The sequence below is a fragment of the Erpetoichthys calabaricus genome, chromosome 7 (assembly GCF_900747795.2).
Source record: "Erpetoichthys calabaricus chromosome 7, fErpCal1.3, whole genome shotgun sequence".
Taxonomy (NCBI): domain Eukaryota; kingdom Metazoa; phylum Chordata; class Cladistia; order Polypteriformes; family Polypteridae; genus Erpetoichthys; species Erpetoichthys calabaricus.
The window spans coordinates 99331676-99337257 of NC_041400.2; the positions used below are offsets into that span (position 1 = coordinate 99331676).

General features: G+C 34.9%; 1 long non-coding RNA gene across 1 annotated transcript; it reads right to left on the reverse strand.

Annotated features, from left to right (window-relative positions):
• Nucleotides 1-1128: 1128 nt before the first annotated feature.
• Nucleotides 1129-1550, reverse strand: LOC127528780 (uncharacterized). The gene is made up of 2 exons (XR_007935393.1): nucleotides 1453-1550; nucleotides 1129-1358 (listed from the first exon to the last, which is right to left on the reverse strand). It is a non-coding gene; the product is annotated as an uncharacterized LOC127528780 (long non-coding RNA).
• Nucleotides 1551-5582: the final 4032 nt, after the last annotated feature.

Below are 5582 nucleotides of genomic sequence, written 5' to 3' on the forward strand. Positions count from 1 at the left end.
TGGATGCTGGCCACAGGCAATTTTTTCAACATATTGAACATCTCCTAAAAAATACTTTTGTCATCTGGACAACCTTGAACCGAGACTGGAACAGGGAGAAGGAGACAGAGCCATCTTGGAGGAGCACAGTAAACCATTGGTGACACCTCACATGCTACTGGGACGACATGTGCCAAAGACCCCAGCATGTACAGCCATTGTGTTAATTCAACAGTCCAATCCACAGAGGAACCAATGACGGCACCTGTAGTGTATATGCATAGTGAGTGTGTTTGTGTGTCTCACTGAGTGAACTGTACAGTTATTACAGTATTGTGTAGAAAATTAAAATATTAAGTTCTGCTTGATAAACACACAGAATGTGATCTGAGAGTAAAGAGTAAACAAGTTATTTACATTGATTGTTAAAATAAAGTGACCATCTGATTTTTTTAAAAAAAGTCCCTCAATAGTACATATGTAGAAAAAATGTAATCATAAATTGAGATTCAACACAATTATCTTTCATGCTTCTCAAAGAGAAATTAAAATACAATGTTTGTAAACTACTGTATTTGTGAAGGACTGAAGTGTGAGGCTATGTAAAACTATCATTGAGTGTACTTCAGTAATGTGTGTAGTGACTTATAAAACCACAATATTACATTATTGCACAGCAGCATCTTCATAATGTCCAAGACCTCAAATCTTTCACTGCTGTACAAAATTATGTTCTGTCCTCCAAGGAAACCCTCAAAAAAAAACCCACTACATTATTATTTCCAAAAGGAGACATTTTTACTAATTTTCGTGTTTGTTCTGTGATGAAATATTTTTAAAAATTATTTTAAAAGAGCCTTTAGATAGCACTAAGTGGGCTTTAAAAATACTAACATAAGTAAGAAGAACTAATATTAATATTTCAAAATGAGCAGCAGACCCAAAAAAAGACTTGCAGTTAAATTGTTTATTTTCAAAAACTATCCACCATCAAAGGAAAACAGAAAAATCAAAATATTATAAACTGAAATCAATAGAGTATTAATGCACAATAAAATACAAGTAACAATCAATGTAGCAACAGACAATAATTATACTGATTCATTAAATATGCAGTTTACTTTAAGTTTCATTTTATCCCGACATTCCTGAGTGAAAAGTTCCATATCATCCCTAAACTGAAAAATAAATACAAAGGGTTCTTTTGCCAAAATTAAATCTTCAGTTTCGACTGCATCGATGATGTCCTGGAGAGCTCGGCTTTGGTCCTCCTCCTCCATCTCCAGAAAATGGGGCTCAGACACAGCACCTCTGAACAACCGTCTATGTTGGCGCAACCATTTTACTGCAGTGTGGAGGTCCTTTTTTATTAGTGGTTCCTTTAGATAAAAGACCGCAAAGAGAATTAAACAAAACATGTATTTCTACATGCCTATTTAAATAATATTAGATATTAACTGTATACCTCCTCACCTTTAGTGAACGCCTTTGTCCTGTACGAAATATTCACACGTTAGCCACAGAGAAAGAGATAACTTCCAACAGCAAAATTCTCCAATAGAATAAAGCACCAGCACCTCCCGATCTAGGGTAAATCACACTGCCATGCAGAGGGAAAAAAACAAAGAACATTAAAACCAGTAACAGATATTAACAAATAATCAGAGACATAAGTGAAAGCTTACAGCTGTGAAGTCAAATGGTGCATTCAAGACAAGGTGCAGAGCATATTGTGGAGCACACAGAAGAATTATTTCAAATTAATATTTAATCTATTTGCATACAGTACAGTGCACACTCTACTTACTGCATTTTATTTATAGTGGTTCTAAAGTATTCCCAACCTAAAAAATAAGTTTCTTTGATTTTCTCACCATCAACATGAATACTCCACAATCCACTCACCCAACCAACTGCTGTGGAAGATTCCGAAATTGAAATGGATTCATATCACCTACTGCAAGTTACAAAGCAATGACCATTACTTGTAGTCCTCTCAATGACATCCCTATAAACTAACCTTGTTTTTAATTAGTATCCATGTGCCTGAAGATATTCGTTTTGTCTTGTTACTGTAACAAAAACAAATAAGTCTTTCACATACAAATGTAAATATCCAATATGTGCTGATAATTAGGTAGAGTAAGAAAATCTTGATGTAAGCAGAATACAAGCACAACATCTTAAAGTAGGCATGTGTTGTTTATCAGTATTAGTGTGACTGCATTTTGCATGTGAATAACTTAAATATTTACAATACACACTTGAATTAATTAAAAAAAATTTGCAATGCTTAGAAACTTAAAACGTAATTAATATCAGCCTCATTGTTTTAAATATTACATGTACACATAAATTGGTGATCAAAATTAGAGAACATTTATGAACACTTATTTTTTTCAAATATTGTTAATCTTAACTATGCAAAATGATACAGGTGATCACCAGTACCTAATAATTCAATATGAAATACAAAATTTGCAGAAAGAAAATAAAAAGAAAGCAAAACAGGGGTGATATATACTGTGCATATTTCCTGGCTCTTGTAAGCTCTTCAGCCACTGTGTTTTGAATTAAATTAAGTCTGTTATCAGCCACAAAGCCTTACGGTGATCCATGTAGAAGTAATAAAAGCACAGATAAGTTATTTAGCATCATGGAATGCTAACATAATCTAAGTTTTGCAATATTTCTTAAGTAAAATGAAGGCTACTCTAGATACATATTTAGTATGTGTATCAAATGAAAGATCATAATTTTCACTGTAGATATACCCAAGTTTAGAATTAGTGTATCTTGAGTGATAGAGGCAGCTTTCGAACCAATGACTAGCACTTCTGTTTTGTTAGATTTCAACAAATGAAAATTTCAAGGAATCTACTTTCTACTAGGTAAACCTGTATTTTAGAACACTGAGATGGTTCATGTAGTTGATCAGATGAATATCATGGTCTATAGTATCAAATGTGGCACTTACTGTAGATGCTATACTATGGGCCTAAAAATGCAACCATGGTCAGTGGATTGCAAATCATTGAATACTTTGACTAATGCAGTACCTGGGTAAAAATGTTACAAGAGATTACTTTTATTTGCAAAAATATAGAGAACCGCTTACCTACACCTTTCTCTAAATTTTAGAAATACAAGAAAGATTAGAAAATTGGTCTATAATTTGATAGATCACAGTTAAAAAGATTTTAGCCAGTATAAATAATGTAGATACATATCCAAGATTTAAAAACTAATTTATAATACTTAAATGTGGCTTACCAGAGAGAAAGTAAAAGATCTTTCACAAATGTAGTAAAAAAATGAAGGAAGATTTAGACTTGTTAACTAATGCACCAAATTCTGAACATTCAATTTGGGCAAAGGGTTTTAATTTCACAGCTTTCTTAAAAACAACATCATTTGACACTACTTCACTGGCTAAATAAGAAAACATAATTTATTATAAAGTGGTGTAGAATTTTGAAGCTTATCCCTAGATTACTTTCTCATTTAAAGACTTAATGTTCACTTCTTAACCGAACAGGAATATGTTTATTGTTTCATTTTCATTTTAAAAAGTCGCGCCCACCCCCCAAAAAAGAAAAGAATTAAAAGTTAAATAAACACTACGTTAACATTCGTTAGGAAATGAATGGATGGATGGCTGGATGAATACAATTTATAAAATATATAACACACAATAAAACGGAACTTAAAAGATCTTAATTTAAGTTAAATATCGTCTTAAAATACTGGGAATTTTCCGTTCATCAAGAACATAGACTGAACTTTGGGCAAAATGCATTTTTATCGTATTTTGCTGACAATGCAACATTAAGTGTCGATTTCCCCAGTTTTTATGAGGCAAACCACCGTAACCAGTGTTGCAGTCATTAACAATTAACTCGCCTGCCAAAGATTACATACATGTAAACGTAACGTTAACTTTTTAAACTGTTTTAAAAAACGTTTTGCAAAATGTACAGTTTTATAATTATAGTTAAGAATAACAGGAATAATAATAATAATAACAATACCGTGCTGTTTTGTCATATTTTGTTTGTGCTCGAAAATGCTGCGCTCGTGCTAAAAACCAAGACTTGTGTTCGATAAATGGAGGTGTTGTTTTCGGCTTGCCTAGAAATGGTAACGTCACTTCCGCGTCTAAAACTGCGGGTCTACAACTGCGGGTCTGAAACTGCGGTGACGTATGGTGCTGTGGCTCTGCAAGTGGATGCTTCTCGATACAATTGGGGAAACATTGGTAAGGAGGGATGCACAGAGACAAAACGTGCCGCTAGATGGCGCCGCCGTTAACGTCTGTTGCAACGTACGGCCATCTTGTCAATGATAAGTACGCAAACGTGTGGCGAACGTTGTGTCGGTCAAAAGATGTCCTGCACTTAACCAAGGACATTTTTCCCAGCCAAACATACCCCATGACCTCCTCCTGGTCACAAAGCAGCCCTATGCCCAGTTTGGTGGCGATCGGACGCCCGGTGCAGATTTGTATGGGGGACAAACAAACATAGACTGCTTTATAAATTAATATAAAAATAAATTTAAATTAAAATAAAGAAGATTTTTGTTGTGCGGTCCGCATTGCGCATGTCCAAGAGAGAATATTCTCGAATTCTGAGACTTGGCCTGCCGTATGCATGACTCAAGTGACACACTGTAATTAGTCATAGTTTGAAAACTTGGTTTTGAATTATTTTTTGTTGTGCAGTCCGTATTGCGCGTGTCCAAGGGAGAATATTCTCGAATTCTGAGAGTTACCCGTGTACTCGACTCCCAATTACACACTGTAGTCGCAGTTTGAAAGCCTGGACCTCAATTAACGTAAGTGTGCGCATGTATAAAGGTAGAACTTTCCTTTATTGAAAACTATATAGTTTAATAAATCGTATCCCTTTTTTTGCCGGTCGCCACGGGAGCAACCTTACTATAACTTAAACGAACATCGTCGAAAATCTACTGCCAAACCTAATTTAGATTTTACGGGTTTAATGTTAGCTTGTATTACTTGCAAACTGTAATGATGGTGGGTCTGTTAATTGCGGATGATTTTAGTGAGTGTAAAATCTGAAAATTAACAATCATAAAATGTTATGTTTTTATCAGTAATGTTTACTGTGGTGGATTTCAGTTCTTTACGAAAACCAGAACAACAGTTGTGTTTTTTCCGACTTCTTTCAGTGTAAAAACTTTGTGGTTTTACACCTGAAAGCCGTTAGCGGGGCACTTTTTTCACTTTAGCGGTCTGTATTCCTGTAATAGCAGCGGTGTTTCAACCCGAGCTTTTCAGGCAACATGCTAAAGTTTAGAACGGTGACTGGACACAGACGGTTAGGCTTTATTCGGGTGGACTGGGCAATTAGAGCGTAAAGTAACCATAAACGGTAAATGAATACACGATCATCAATATTCTAATCAGTACTGGTTTAATGAAATACTGCGTGTAGTCGAGAAAAAAAAGATGGTTCACACGCCTCTATTCTGTCAGCTTTTTTTTTTTAAAAAATAGCGTTGTAGTAATAGTCTAGATCAGGGGTAGGCAACGTCGGTCCTGGAGTGCCACAGTATGTGCAGGTTTTTGTTCCAACCCA